This window comes from Dromaius novaehollandiae, chromosome 2, assembly GCF_036370855.1.
Source record: "Dromaius novaehollandiae isolate bDroNov1 chromosome 2, bDroNov1.hap1, whole genome shotgun sequence".
NCBI lineage: Eukaryota > Metazoa > Chordata > Aves > Casuariiformes > Dromaiidae > Dromaius > Dromaius novaehollandiae.
In genome coordinates this window covers 44,762,105-44,778,839 of record NC_088099.1, presented here as the reverse complement: position 1 = coordinate 44,778,839, position 16,735 = coordinate 44,762,105, and the positions used below count along the sequence as shown (strand labels likewise).

At 35.2% G+C, this 16,735-nt stretch overlaps 1 protein-coding gene across 1 annotated transcript in view; it reads right to left on the bottom strand.

Annotated features, from left to right (window-relative positions):
- The window catches only part of THSD7A (thrombospondin type 1 domain containing 7A), a 284,135-nt gene that overhangs the window by 227,499 nt on the left and 39,901 nt on the right, over positions 1 to 16,735 (bottom strand). Inside the window, exon 3 of the mRNA XM_064506365.1 lies at positions 9,397 to 9,530. The gene's annotated coding sequence lies outside the window, so the exon portion shown is untranslated. The remainder of the gene's footprint in view (positions 1 to 9,396; positions 9,531 to 16,735) is intronic.

The window sequence follows — 16,735 nt, the reverse complement described above, 5'->3', positions numbered from 1 at the left end:
AAGATTAGTTACATGTGCAATGTTAGCCTCAAACTGACAGTATTCTCAGAGTCAGATAGTGTAACTTTTTCTTACAGTAGGATCTAGAACGGTCTTAAGGAGAACACGATACAAAGGCCCAAACGACCATACTTTTCCTAAGCAAACACAGGAAGGTGTTTCTAAGATCTAGCAGTGCTCCACTAAATCACACTGGCGTGTGCAGTACCATCAATTATATAAAAGCCTAAGGATAAAAAAAATAAAAAAGGTACAAGAGTAAAAGAAAAATCCAGTGTTGGAACATTTAAACTATAGTATCCAATATTATACACAGCTAAAAATAGCCACAGTTATGTAGGCATTAGATATTTTTATGTTAAACAAAAGTACACGGGCATACCAGATTTTAGACTTTCATGCAATACTATGATTATGAACAGTCATTTTAATACAATCACAGTGTGACATAATTTTAAGAATTGTGTCCAACTGAAACTGTATCAGTGGAGACTTTGCTCCAGTTCGTAACTCTGGATCAGCAATAACACGCAAACATTGCTGTGTAGCATTATTGTTAGACCCATTTGTTAGATCTTGCTGTCTTTTGCAAGACCAGCTTTTACACATCAGAAATAGTATTTTTATATTAGATTTTGAAGACAAGCTCTCTTACAACAAGAAGAGCCACTGAACCAAATTCCAGAAGAGAAAGGCAGAAGGGCAGTGAACACACACCATTTAAGACTGATTTAACACTAAGTAGCAATTATGTTGTAATGGAGGAATCAGCTTAGTGAATAAGGTTAGGTAGATAAGAAATACATCCAAAATAAAAGATCTGTGAAAGAAATGCTGCAACATCTAGGAGATATTAGAAGTAATTTACTAACAGAAGACAGTTTTTCATTTGTTTTTCGTTTGGTTTTAAAAGAAATAAAGTCTTAGCTTCTCTGTTCATGAAAGAGAATGGACAACAAAAGCCAGACGCAACACAAGTTTCCCATGAGATGGGGAAGAAATACACATGAAACATGTAACAGAGTGAGAAGTGCATCAACACTGAAAAAACATGTGTGAATATGTAAGATTCATCCAAGACTTACGAATATAATGCCAAGAGAAATCTGCTTTTTTCAAAAGAATTTCCTGTGTATTTAGAAAAAAATTATAAATGCAGAGATCTAAGAAAAATGTCAAAGAAAATACAAACAAAGCAAAACCCCCACACACACATTTGTACCCTCCCACTAACCGCACCCTCCAAAAGAAAAAAAAAGAAATACAACCCTGTTTTTCCAAAATTCCTACTTTTACTCTGAAGTTAAAAAATCAAATGGGTGGAGATTCCATAAAAATAAAAAGACGGCTTTTGAAAAGTTTCTGCCACGTATACAAAAGGCTTTGCAATTAAACTTTTAGCCTTTTACATATAGTTTGAGTAATGCCTATGCTTGATACTATTTAGCTATTTTAATTTCCACTGAAAGATCATATTTAGTTGCTTATAATTCTATCAGATTTTGCTAATTTAATTTGTCTATTTTACAACCAAGCATATTTCTCAGACTGTCTCTTGAGGTTAAGATTTTGGGGTTGTTTTTCCTGAATTCACTTTTTTGGAACAAGAAGTGGGATATTTCTGAGGAAAAATTAAAAAAAAAAAAAAGTGACAACTAATTCATGAAGAAGGACTTGCATGATATTCTTTCAAAACAGAACTTGAAGTTTAGCAAGTACAGCTTGTCTCTCCTCAGTGAAATACCTCTTGACCTTCTCAAAAAAGAATAGAACACTTAGAAATATAATAAACGTTTAAAAATCACAAGTTACGCAACTCCCAGGAGAGACAGTAATTGCAGAGTACTGATCAAAGACTTCATTACACCAATTACACTCCACTTTTTGTGTCAGATCCACTATGCAGGTGCTGTCCTGCCAGAAGGAGAAGCATTGCTACAGCGGCCAGGCAGCGCAGCTGCTAGCCTCACCGCAAGGCGCACGTGGAGCAGCCACCCATGCTCTCCAGGCCTCTTCATAAGGATGTATGGCAGGGAAGAGAAATAAATTGTTAGACTGAATGTTAAGTAAGGGACCAGAAAAGAAATAGGATTCATTCTGAAAGGTGGAGAAAGACTGAGTGATATTTGCATGGGTAGTTTGCGACTGAAACAAGCTGAATCCTACCTAAAATGATCCAGTATGATCTGCAAAAAGACAAAACCTCATATGCCGTTAAAGCACACACACCTTCCAAACTGCCAGTACCACAATCTATCACTTTACCACTAAAATAAAATTTTAAACAAAGTTTAAACAATGTTGAAATGCTTAAACAATGCTTAAAATTCTGCACCTTTTCTTCAAACTTCTCTTTAATACATTTAAAATATGCAGGAGGTTGTGGCTGCCTGCACATTTCTCTTAGTGGCAAAGCTGACTTATGTCCCACTCTTACAAAATGCAGGGAATCTCCTTTCAGATGCATAGCACATACTGTATCAGCAAGCTAAAAGCAGCGTAAAATCCCTAATTACCTAATCCTAGATTTTTCAACATGTTAAACAGGTTTTTCTGCCTGTCTCCACTCAAAACTATATAATGCAATATAACCTTGGATTCTGTCCTCAATTACACACGAGTATGCCCCTAGACAAAGCTGTACAGAGCAATGGTAGACATAACTTGAAGAAAAAACAGTTTGCCTGAAAAATGTATTTTCTTAACAATCTTCCTGATAATGTAACTGCCAGGCAGGATTTCAATACATTGTTTTTTAACTATACAGGAAAGTTAGGTTAATAATGGGGGAAAAAAGTTAAATAAAAAACAATAAAATACAAAATGAACAAAATGAATCCAGAAATCCATAGAAATAAGGAAGAGCTGTTTTTCCACATGAATTTTCAGGAAAGAACCATCTGAGAAGTGGTATGCAATGGTTTTCCATCCTCAGGAGACAATTCCACAGCTTAATATATCACTTGGTATGACCTGATTATCTTTTACACTTACTATGTATCCGTTACATAACTTTTCTAGTTCACCTCCACTGTCTTTAATTACCCTATTAAGCAAGTTATATTTGCATTTGCACTTCGAGCAGCTGCAATAGAGCTGTAGGGCACAAAAGTATAAAACCAAGAAGAAAAATTAATAAAACATTATCTTTTCCATCTAGTAAGTTCACTTTCTTTTTTAATGGAAACATTTTTATTAGTAGATACTATTTCAGCATTGTAAGGTAATAAATCACATAAAAACCTTCTATTCTTCAAGCTGACTGAACTGCCAGATAGAAGTATCATCAGTCACTAATGGCACAATTTGCCCTTAAGCTTTTCTGGTTTTATGATATTTCACTTTATAGCCGAAAATGTTATTCAAAACATAAAAAGTGCTGCAAATTTAATGAATCAGAAATTTTTCTTGATCTAAACTTTTTACATAGGAAATAAGTTATCAATTTATTTTACTGTGTTTTACACTGTTGACTATTTCAGGCACATTTCTGTGAAAAGGAATATGAAAATTTCAATTAATTATTTTAAAAGTTTGCAAATCATGACACATTCCTGGAAGAACTTCCGAGTTTTCAGCCAATTTATTGTCAGCCAACCTGGATAGTTTGCAGTACATCCAACATAAAATAAGAACAACAGTTCAGTCACTTATCACAGCAGCATGAGGGCATGTTTTCTAAATAGCATGCATACAATAAAGAGTAACAAAACAGAGAGTGATCAGGAGTACCTATTTATTCATCATTATTTATGATTACTGAGAAGGCTGGTTGCTGAACCACTAATATGCCAGATCTATATAGCCTACTTTCCTGAGGGTACGGGTCATCACTCATTAGAAAACTGATTTCTTAAGCATACAGATGAAACAAGCACAGATTTTGCCTATTCCCTTGTTTCCAGAGTCCTATTTTTGTAACTACAATCTCCTATCTATGTAATTCTATTACCCACGAAAATCTCATTATAACACTTTCTTGTATTTGACAGGGACAACCAAATATCAGAGGTTTTCTGCCATCCCCATTAAGACTTTCCACTTCTAAAAATAAGAAAATACATTGAGAGTGCCTGATTTGAGAAAACAAGCAAAGGAACAAATTTCTACATTATCATTAATCACTTCACCTTATATAAAAAGTCCTGTCCTTTAATAAGAAAAAAAATGCATTTTTTGATCTAGTATAGGATAACTGAAACCAAAAATTCAAGTGCACTATCATCATGCAATATACTCAAGTTGTTATAGCTACCCATAATGAAGATTCTGCCTCTATAACCGGCATTCTGCTTAGAGCTGGGCAAAATTTAGACTAGTAAATAGGAAAATGGGACATTCCTTGGGTTTTATCTGAAATAGGATAAATGAAATCTAATCTGAAACAGTCAGAACATTTAATTCTAATGTTTCTGTTGAAAATGAAACACAACTTCTAGGAGCTCTTGTAGCTCCCTCCCAAATTTAGCGCCCGTCTCAAGTTTGAGTGATTTCTTTTTGCCTGGCAGAAGCTGTAATTTAGGACTCCACTGTGCATAATGGGCTACAGAACGGACTACACCTCACAGAGGAGTAAACTATTATATAGTCCCCTTTTCCTTTATTAACTTGCCTAAATTGATTTTCACATAGCTCGGTTAACTAGTTATGCACTGTACCATGAATGGGACAGTCCCCCAGGGAGCTCAGCCTGCGAGACATCCTATGGCTCAAGTACAATCACGCCACAGCTCTGGGAGACGCTACTTCTCAAAAAGTCTGAGAAATATTTTGCATGAAATTCTAAGTAATGAAATATCTTTCTGAGCTGTCTGGAAACATAATATTTAGTCTTGTTTTTCCTGATTTCTGGAAAATTTTAAGACTTAAAAAACAAAATCAAGTTTGTGTAACACACATTCTTAAAATCATTCCAACTGAGAACTTTTTCAACCATCTTTAATTTTGTTTTTTTTTTTTTTTTTTTTTTACCTTGGAGCAAAGCTAAGACAACTATCAAAAATCAGGAAGATCACTTTTTTTTTTTTTTTGAAGCGGCAAAAGTGTATCACAGCACGGACTAATGGCCCGTACTGTTGTTGGTGCCAAATTTCTGGTACCAGCTCATATTTTATAGCATTTAGTGTCCTTAAAGTTCCACTCCTACCTAAAACAGGCCACATGTACAGTGAAACAGTGGTGTAAGAGTAGCATATGACCAGCACATACATTGCAGTATCTGTATAGCTTTAATAATACTTTTGGTTTTCTATATGAGCTTTTTATGGGACCATAGTATATGCACAAGATACACTCTTAAACGTTTAAAATACCTTGCTGAAACATCCTTTATTAGTATCACTTCACATGAGGTGTCTAACTGAATTGCTATCACAGAGGAAGACTGAGAGGACACATGAAATGTTGTGGCTCAACACAAGCAGTTTATTTATACACACCCATGTAAAATGCACACAAACTAATGGGTGGATACAAGATACTCTCCTTCACTAGGAAGCTGGAGAGCAAGCTGCTAAGCAGGTAATATCCAGTTATTTATAGTAAGAGTTGATGCAGCCCATTGCCAAAAGTCATGCTACTCCAATCTGGGAGAGGGCAGTGCCAACTGTCACAGGCTCACCGCGAATACACAAGGGAAATTGTGGCGGGGAATCAAAGTCAAAAACAAAATAAAGCAACACAACCAACAAAACCCCCAAACACCCTTTTCTTTCCCCTTTCCTCAAAATCCTACAATCTTTAAATAAAATGATATTTTTCACTCTAAACTTAAAGGTCTAATTCTAATTACAGCACAGCTGCAGATGTGACTCAGCAGTGCTGTCTTCTTGACATGGAGGTCAGATCCACTACCACTGCAGTGCAGATATACATGATGGGACATTCAACTTTAGGAGCAATTAAAGCCAGTAACAGATGGATTAGGACCTCCCTCTAGAATAAATATCCTGTCAGAAGATCCCAGACCAGGGAGGTGGTGGTAGGGGTTAATTACCAGCTGGAACCCAAATGCTGTCTTTTCATCCGTTCAAATTTTGGTTTTGGGGGGGATGGGAGGTTGGGACTTTTTTTTTTTTTTTTTTTTTAATAAGTGACATAATTTTAACTAAGCACTGGCACACAAGTATTAACAGATATATCCAGCCACATCAGTTATTTTTAAGCTATTGTTCAGGCACTCTGAGAGACCATTTCTTTTCCTTTGATTTACATAACACCACCCGCCCACAGAATGAAAAACAAAAACAAAAAACCACAGTGTCAAAGACCAAGTATTTGATGTAACCTGATTCAACCTGTTTCATAAATCTGTTACTGCTCATACTCTATTTCAAACATTGGGCTCTGCACTGTAATGAAAAAAATGACATTGTTCATACCACAGGGAACCTGTACATGCTACAACCACTGTAAAACATGTCCAATTTATAACAAAATAAAAACAGCACAAGAAAATTCTCATCCTTCCACAAACAGTTCTTCATCTTTCCAGGGATAAGATGACAGTATTTAGTGACACTCGCACATCCCTAGTTCACACAGCCACAAATCTGTCCCTGTGCAGCTGCTGCGTCAGTCAGAAAGAACTACAAGCAGAGCAAGACGTGAAACACCTGTAGGTGTCTACCATACCTCTTCAGTTACGCTCTCTTTGATCTAAAATATGATTTGAAGGTAGAGATACTTCACTGAATGGTCTAGAGCTTCCTCTTGGTCACCAAATACTGCTACCAACTGCTTCCATCATAATATTTTTAAACTCGGTTTTACATTTGCCAAATGTTCAGATGACGTTTTCAAGCTCCATATGCCGATCAAGATGACATTTTTAGGAAGTTTCAGCTAAAACAGATCAGCCAATTTTGACAGTTATATTAAAGAAAAAAAAAAAACCTCACTGCTTTTATAATTTAAAGGTGCATACTCTGAATGCTCGGTTTTGTAACCTTACTGTCTTTTCAAAATTATTTCCAAGAACTTTTACTTAGCAGTGTATAAATTTTCATTAGACAAAGCAAAATGAGTTATTGGAGAACCTCGGAAGAAATATTTTCCGACTATCACAATGACAGTTTTGCATAACAAACAAATCGAATATCTCATGTTTATTCAGCAGGTAAAGTTTTAGCTTTTTCTATCGTAAGTTGTCAACATTGACTGGGATTCTGTAAAACAACAATATTGCTTTCTTCAACACAATTCTGGTAAGATGTTTATCAACACGTCTTCTCTGCTAGTAATTGCAGCTGAAATTACGGACTGGTCGAAATGACTTTGAACATCCATTAATCCTGTTCGGTTAATCATCTATCGAGTTTAGAACCAATGGTAAGGTCATCTTGTACTCTCATTGTTCTACTGGCAGCAAGTTAAATCTTTCAAAATATACATTTTTTCTTAATTACTAAACAGGTCAAAATACATGGCTGCTCTTGTCACTAAAGATTGTTGGGATGGAGGTGGGGAGGGGAGAGGAACAGCCAAAACAAGATTTGCTTGATAATTAAAGACTTTCAAAAGACCAAGGAAATTTTGCTTGAATGACAATAAATAATACAGCACTCAGGGCTTCAAGATGTAGATGTTTATGTGAATATGAATTTGGAGCATAATGTTTCTCTGGTAAAAAGCTAAATTAAAAAAAATAAATTTAAATATATATACATACCACTGCAACATTATCTTGACAACAGCATTTTTAAAATGAAGTGGGAAAGCAAAAGTAGATGCAACATTCTGTCCTTTCTCAGTCCATGGCTGAATTAGAATTCCCAACACAGATGGTAAAGAATATGAAATACAGTGAAAGTCCTCTGGGTTTGATATTCACCTGTCTCTTTTCAGCACCACCAAACATATTAGAAACTGTTATTTCCTCAATTAATACCTGCCAGAATCTGTAAACTGACATCCCTATGCTGTTACTATTATTTAGTTCGACCTTGATATCATGAACAAGAATATAATTATGATAATGAGCCAATTATTTTTATACAATATAGCAATCAAAAGGACTACCACTCCCTTCCTTTTCTCATGATAATAACTAAACATTCTGGTTTTATTTCATCTTCAATCATTCTCATGCAATCATTATCATTAATATTTTACCTAAAGCTTTTATTCCTTATTTTCAAAATAAAATAAAATGGAAAGTGGTAAAGTTTTATAATATTTGTAACAATATGCAAAGTGTATGATGTATGTAGGATGATAAATAGATATTTTAATGTTTGGAATATATTATGGGTTTTACTGGCATGAATTTTGAATGATGGCACATCTGCCTGTTAGGACAACCAACTGCCAGTAACGCAACAGCTACACCATGATATGCACTGCATGTTCTATATAACTTACATTAAAGCAACGTTAAGGATGTTTGAGAGGTTTTTTGTTTGCTTTGGTTTGGGGGTTTTTTTTGGGGGGGGTGGCAGGAGGGTTGTCATTTTTGGACAATCTAGTCATATCTCCCCCTTCCAAGGGGCTTTTTGTCCCATAATTCTTGTAATTTTCATAAAACTTCATCTAATAATTCTTGTTACAGCCAGTAACTTTTTACAGCCCTCTGCTTATGAAAATCAGGTGCCCAAGTTATCACGAGGCCAGATCTGCCCCATACAGTGGAAAAACAAACCAACTAGAACACAGTATGTAGAAGTGACTTGAAAGTCTTTCACTAGCAAAAATCAATACAAAGCTGTTATCTTAGTCAGGCTACAGACTCTGTTAAAATACTGGCTCCACTAAAAACTCCCAGCTTTGTCCTCAAGGATCATAAACTTACTAAAAATCATGTTATTTTACAGTAAAGTATCTTTCAACTCAGTCAGAAATGAATCTTTCCAACCTTGGTCACTGTAGGATTTATTCTCAAACTATACGTACACGTAAGCTGCAGAAGAAGAGAACAATTTTTTCCCACTACCAAGATTACTTTTTTAGCCAAAGCCAAGTTTTGCACAGACAGATTCACTTATGATGAACTGTACAATTTTACAATGAATTTTTGACTTGAGACAACTTAAGTGCACAACAGCAAGTTAGCTATTATTGTCTAGGAATAGTCATCTTTACTCAGACATACTTATAACAGGTATAAAAACAAACTTGAAACTCTCTAAAGCATTCCACATTTAGTTTAGACAAACTGAAATTTACTGTAATCCACATAGCACATCTGCTGTCTTAGTCTACACATAAAGACTGTTTCATGAAGAAGATAACTCTACATGTAAATTGTATCAGTTAAGCAAAGTTAACTGCTGCTGATCAAAAAAGTTTCAAGTTTTCCTACCAAAAGTAGGAAAGAGCGAGTAGGAAAGACACACACTAGCATTTCATATAGCGCTCTTCCATTTCTAGGGAAGCCTAAGCAATAGAAACTAAACATACCTTTCTGCCACAGGAGATACTCATTCTGCAGTGCTAACAAGGGTCTCCACAAATGACAGGATTGGGCTGCATGCTAAAGCAACACTACGTGACAGACTGCCCGGCAACCTCTGTGCAACAGCTTTAGAAGAAACCTATAAAAAAAAAAAAGCAGATAAAAAGTCAAAAGGCAAAGATTAAACCTACATAATAAGTTCCTCTGATGACTCGTTAAGGGGAGGGTACTAACTGTCACTGTGTAATGATGAACTAAGGTATGTGCAACCAATACTAAATTCAGTATTGATATTTCTATATATCCAAGAATATACGCTAAACATATTCTAATAGTTACCCCCATTTTCAAGTTTACACAGCCCCCACATGCCCCTGGATGCTTTCTAATTTCCTTAAGTGACCCAGCATTTAGGTCTCCATAGCATAATCAAGCCTGGAAGGTCATTCCACACATTTTTTCGCACAAAAAATTGCTGCCAGACATCTGTTTTGAACCTTTCTTTTCCCCCCTCTTTCTTCCATTTATGCCATCTGATCACATTAATTACATCCATTTGAAAGTTCTAATTTAAGATGACATCCCTCTGAATCATGGCATAGGCTTGCCCATACTTTTTCAAATATACAGAAAGAGATTTTTACTTCCAGTCTGAAGTTATGTCAAAAAAAGAGGGTAAACACAATTTGTTACCTGTCACCCGTTACTATCGAAATGATTAAGAGTAAATCTTTATAGAGGATTATTAGAATCAAGAAAGTCCAACTTAGAGACAAATGAATTGGCCCAGACAACCAATCAACATAAATTTAATGCAGTATACCAAGTAGAAAGCATTGCTAGCAAGTAATGAACCGTACAGGTAAAATGATTCTGCTTTTATATAATGACACATCCAAGTTTCCTTAGCTAGGGGTAATATGCCAGGCAAAAAGAAAAGATGACAACTGTGGGGCATTCTTTGCTGCTCCATCCTCTCTCTGTCACTTTTGAGATCTGGCCCCGACTCCCTTCCTGGAGTGTAGGAAAAGCCGCAGGAAGGACAGTGCTCATGTAGCCTCTCCCTTTCTCTCTCTAATGAAGATCGCTGAAAGGGCACACAGTTGTGAAACAAGCTGAAAGTAAGAGGGACAGTGATGAGGACCCACTTTTTCCTTGGTTGCCTCCATCTCTGCTATATTGAGAAAACCTGAATTTTCACCTCCAGAATTTTACCTACTCTCAGTTTAGATCTTCCCACCTCATTTTAGCTTGTTCTCTTAAAAGCAAGGAAGAGATATGTCAGGGTCAGAAAACTTGTTTCTAACCAGTGCAAAGAAGCTCTAACATAATGTAGACCTTATTTGTACAGATTGTTTCTTTCCACATTTATGCCATAACGTTGAACTTTCATACTGACTACCATAGAAGAGCTGCAGAAATAAGAGGCAATTGTCCTTTGCACTCTCATAATACCCTTCTTTTACTTAAGAAAGATCAGAAAGAAAGAAAAATCACTTATCTGATTCTTTATACTCAGCCACTGCATGGTGATAAAATACTTATGTAAGGAGTCAGATCTGCTGTTTTGTATTTTATAATCTAAATTAAACTCAAAGTAGCCTTATTGCTCTCTTGAGATTAAGGTCACAAATATTCTTAATTATTTTTCCACCAAACTGCCAATGTCCTCCTACCACCAATATAGTACTGTATCATATGAAAAAGTCATTGCTATCAGCAGTTTCAGTGCTATTACACTGGCTTTAGAAGTTTTGCTGGAAGGTCAAACAACAGAATGATTTCTACATGTTATTCATATGATATTCATATTCATTTGGCACATGCAGTTGAGCGCTTCTCTCTACTATTGTGACTCACTCTCCCTACTTGAACTATTCTTTAGCAGATAAGAATATTTTATTTGAAATTCCACATTCCAAAACAGCTTTACTTTTTTTTCCTTTGGGAAGAAAGCTTAAAATAAGAAGTCATCTGATATTATCAGAAAACAATGCCAGCCTGTATATTAGTATGCTACTAGTGCACAACTTGGCATCCGGAGCAAGCAGTCCATTGTAAGACAGAATAAAATATCCCTGTGTTGTTTATTTGACTTTATCGACAACAAGAGTTAGGGACATCCATTCGGCAGTAAATCTCTCACAGTAACATAAGGAATTTGGAATGTAATTTTCTAGGCTTTTAGATTTCTTTGCACTAACAGATTTACTCAGAGAATTTTAGAACAAGCTGTATGGATACAGTTTAGTAACTCAAATATGCAGATATTCAAATGAGGCAATAGGGGGAAATTACATCTACAGCTTAATGTTAATGTTTACTTTGAGTCCACATAAATGAGAGCGATTTATAGTAAACATCCCAAAAGTTTCAGATGAGCACCACTAAACAGCTGATTAGATAGAAACAAACAAGTTAATCTGAGTAATACATACAGCAGAATGGCCAAGAAGTGACAAACTTGTCTTGTTGGGCCTCTGAACTGTTTAAAATGAAGCCAATTCAGCCAAAATTGATAAAGCAAATTTACTGTGAGGTTGATACTTCACATTCAGCCCGGAGCGAAATATTATCCCCTGAAGAATGGAATTATAATAAAATGCTGACAAGCCCTCACCACATGAAATAGTTCCTGCTAGAGGGTGGATTGCCTATTCTTGGCATTTCAAAATCAGTGAATTTATATCTAATGAATGAGATACAGTTCACATTCAGTAACTGTAACTCTCCATGAGTTTTTTTTTTTTTTCCATTTGTTTGATAAATACAAAATACGCGTCCACAAGACAAAGTTCAGATTCTTGGCCCTTCCTAAGTTCAAAGTCAAAATGGTTTTAACTTCAGCCATTAGACCAATAAGGTCCATCAGGCCTTCAGGCCTCACATGAGAGCAGTATTTAAAAAAAAAAAAAAAAAAAAAAAAAAAAAAAAAAAGAGTTATGCTCTGCACAAACAAAAAGCCACATGTTCCTCTGGCTCTCAGTTGAAACCTTCACGACTTTAGTGTAACTCTTACGATCTAAGGCAACAGACAGTTGATGTAGATGCTCTTTATTTTTTGCTCTCTCTGTAATTGGGGGGGGATTATTAAAAAAGAAAAAAAATAGTTCTGAACCTTCCATTAAAAATTAGTGGTGCCACAGCTGGCGTTCAGAAGCAGCACACACGGAGTGGTGGGCAAACAGAAGCAGAGGCGGACTGCAGAGCTGGAGACAGCAAACAAAAAGAAAACATCCCAGTCCCCAATATTTACAGCCAAGAATGCAAATCCTGTTATTTGACTTGCAAACATAAATCTGAATGTTAAAATCAGCATGAGATGATTCTGTCCTTCTATTTTAACACAGTGAAGATCGCTAAAGAAAACTAACTTTTTACAGAGGGATCTAAACAACAAATGACTCAGACCACCACAATCATCCCAGCTACTAAAAGACACAAGCCCACGAAACAGATCTTCCTCAAACTCTTAAAACAGTTTTGGCATGATGACCTTCTGGTCACCAGAGGATACATTTTCCTCACTAGAGCAGGTACAGCTTAGTGTGAATAAAAGTTTCTTTTACATTTCACTACCTCTGTGATCAATTTATATGAAATCTGCATTTTTCACAGGAGGCCGTGTAAGCTATAAAACCAATTGATTACACTGTTACTTTGACAGCTGATAGATGGTAAAACTACCACTGTTTTGGATTTGATCTTTTTTTTTTTTAGCATCATTTGATGAACCTCATTTTTAATATCAATGTAGTCTTTCAACATTTGTTTGATTCATATCTGCTCATTTTCAAAACAAATGGTCATTGCTATATAGTTCTTTTTCTTACAGATTCCCCCCTCTGCCCCCATATCCTATTGGGTTTTGAAAACATTTGTTTTCAAAATATCTCATTCTACCAAAACTGTTGTACCAATAATGCTATGAACTGCATGTTTTTATATTCTGTAATTCCTATGTAGGTCCATTAAATATTCTTAGATTATAATATCTAGCATTTTCACCTTCTGTTGAGAAACACAGACAGGTTATGCAATTTATTTTCATATAACTAGTCTCTCTTGACAGAAATTACAATTTTCTAATGTAAAATATGACCAGAATACACACACACACCCCATTTATCATTTCACAGCATTTTACCCTTTTTCCTTTTCCTCTTTTAACAGAATTTGAAGCTTTATCGTTACATCTGGAACTGCTACATGAGGGGTTTGTAAGTGTTTAGAAACTTGACATGTAACACACATCACATAACGAAAAAAAAATTTGACCACCACCAATATATAAAAAAAAGAAAGATACAACACTACTATGATAAACCTTACAAGCTTATTGGAGTAAGTCTCGATGCAACTAAGCCCAAATTAAAAAATAAAGTCAGATCTTAAACTCATTTTACATATTTCATCTTGTCTTGAAATTATGCGTTTCAGATATGTTAGTGGCCCACATCAACTTGTTAGGTCCTTTATTTATTGCACATCATCTGATATTTACATGCATCTAAGGGTCCCATCTGCAAATACACTTATATAATACATGATGTAGGAGTATTTTTAAAACCGCACATTTTGTCTGTCTCCAATATATCAGAACAGGATAATAAGCTCAGAGTTAGTGATTTTACAGTGAGGTTTACACTAAATTCATAAACTAAAATCACAGAACTAACGCCATAAGCTATAAATGTTTTGGGACTGGAGGGTTTATTTAGATTTATTTATACAGTTTCTGGTTCCTTAGGCCCAAATAGGCTTCTCTATCATGATCACTGCTGTGTTACCTAAGGAACTTTAAATAACATTGCAACGAAAAATAAATATAAAAGGAGTCCAATATCAAACATTTTTCTTCGTAGATATACAAGTTCATCTTAACAGAGAGAAATAATTACAGGCAACAGCACAGAAGGGAGAAGTAGTTATATGAATAAATAAAAAGGTAATATAAAGCAAACACCACCTTGCAGGTTTTGCAACATCACTACGCAACACTACGGGAAGAAGAGTCAAGGAAAGTAACAAGGTTTTGTCAGTGGTCTGTGTTCTCGGATGCAGAGAAGAGTGGGGAGTGCATTTGGATTTCTAGCCTTCATGATGACTGTGGTACGACTGCACTCATGCCACACACTGGAAAATTTCCATTTCGAACAGTTACAGTACACTGTGGCCTTTGCCTAGATATTTAAAGAAAATGAGTAAAAATAATTTCCCGTATAAAGTAATACTGAGATCTACCATCCTTGTTGAATATATGGAGCCATTCATAGCTGGCAGAGAAGCAAGCGTTGAGTGACACCAGTGTGAAAATTTAAAGATATCATCATCACAATTACTTTAAGGGTCAACATATACAAAGGAAAAGGGCAATCATCCAACTTCTGCTTCAACACAGCATTTTATTACAGCTCTCCTTTTCCCAACCCTTCCTACACTGGAGCAGCATGAAGATGTGAAATATTTAATTTTGGTACCTCTTCATTTCCTCACATCATTAGAATTCCAGATTGCTATCTAGTCTGCTTTGTATCTGGTTTGATGCCACTGAATGACTGGCGTCAGGAAAGAGCAAAAACACTCCTGTGGGACTTTAGCTAATGATTCTTTATTTTGCATTATCCTGCAGGGATTGGTACACATGGAAAAAAATCTTGGAGATTGTCCTCCATAAAATACAAGTCATTGCATTGCAATTTGAATGTAATTTGGAATTCACCAAGGACCTGGACCATAATTTCTATCTGCCAAATATATGTTAATTAATTCTAATGACATAAAAATAATCTCCCATTTTGGTGCTATCACACAACAAACAGAAATGAACAGAAACCAGCACATCCTTCCTAGATTTTATTCCATACTATTTTACAAAAGCTTTTTTATGACTAAATTTCACAATAAAACTCCACGAGGAGAAAAGAGAAAAACAAGTTCTTCTAGAGACCATGAAAAGCTGTCACTCAAACTAACAAACCCAATTTTCAAATATTAAAAGTTGTCATCTCAATAATATCTAAAACAAGTTTGCCTTAAGATACAGTTATTAATAGATACCACTATTTTATTAATAGGTACCATGACTCGATTTTTATTTAGATTCCATTTTCTTCTAAGTTCAGGGGATTCAACAGATTACTACTTAACGTGACCTACAATTATGATGTTACTTGATGTCTTTTAAATCTAAGTAGAGAGATAATGAAGGGTTAAATGCTGACATGTGGCTAGGCAGCACACTGATTAGCTACATGTATGCACACACACAGACATGGCTTAATGAAGCCCTCTCCTAACTTTATTGTTATACCTAGTGCAGTCTCTCTTTGCTATCACAGAGCAACTAGTAGGTTGTTTCAAATGTACCATGTCAAAGGAGGTTTAAAAGCTAGTAACACATTACGCTTGTGTCCATGTCACAAAAATCCTGGAAAGCTCTGTTGTTCAATTCACATTTGGTCACGATGGCACTTTAAGGCGAAAACACTTGCTGTAAATCATCCTTAAAGTCAAGCATTACCTTTCTCTGCCCTTACTTCGACTAGCCCTCCATTTGGAAGAAAAAAATAATAATAAAAAAAAGCACAATTTTAATTGTCACTTTAGTTATCTGATTGACTTCTGTGTGTACAGAGTTTGATGGTTTTCTTGTACAAAACTGAAAGCATAAAACCTGTGCAAACCTGTTCATTAAGTGATAAACTAATATCATCCATCCACTATGCTCTGTAAAACGAGCACAGTGTTTTTTGTTTTTTTTTAAAGTGTACATTGATTTAAATATGGAATTCATTAAAATGAATGTTGGCCATACAGCTAAAATTTACTACCTCAGAAAAAGTTATCTTTAAAACACAGCCAATAAAATTTAAGTGAGAGTTGTGGTGCCTGAATATTTTAAATAATCATTGGAGATTACAAAAAAGAAAAAAAAAATTATTGCAGAGATCCAACAAAAAGCTGAAAGAAAAAACACACAGAGCTCTGTGCCCAGCAATTGTGGTAGCAGATTTTATTTTTTATATTATATATAAAATATATATATATAGAATATACATTATATATATAATACATATAAATATACATATGTGTATATACATACACATATCTTATACATGTACATATGTACATGTATATTACATGTCTACTTACTGGTATTCTGCCTCTTATTTCATTTATTTTGACCACCTAAACTGTCTCTGAAATGCCTACCTACATTTGCATTTTAATGAATAATAATTGATATTTATTTAGCACATTCCATTTGTGTCTCAGAGCTTCACTCACATACTAATATTTCTTATTACCTAAAATAAACTATTCATAGATATTCAAGATTTG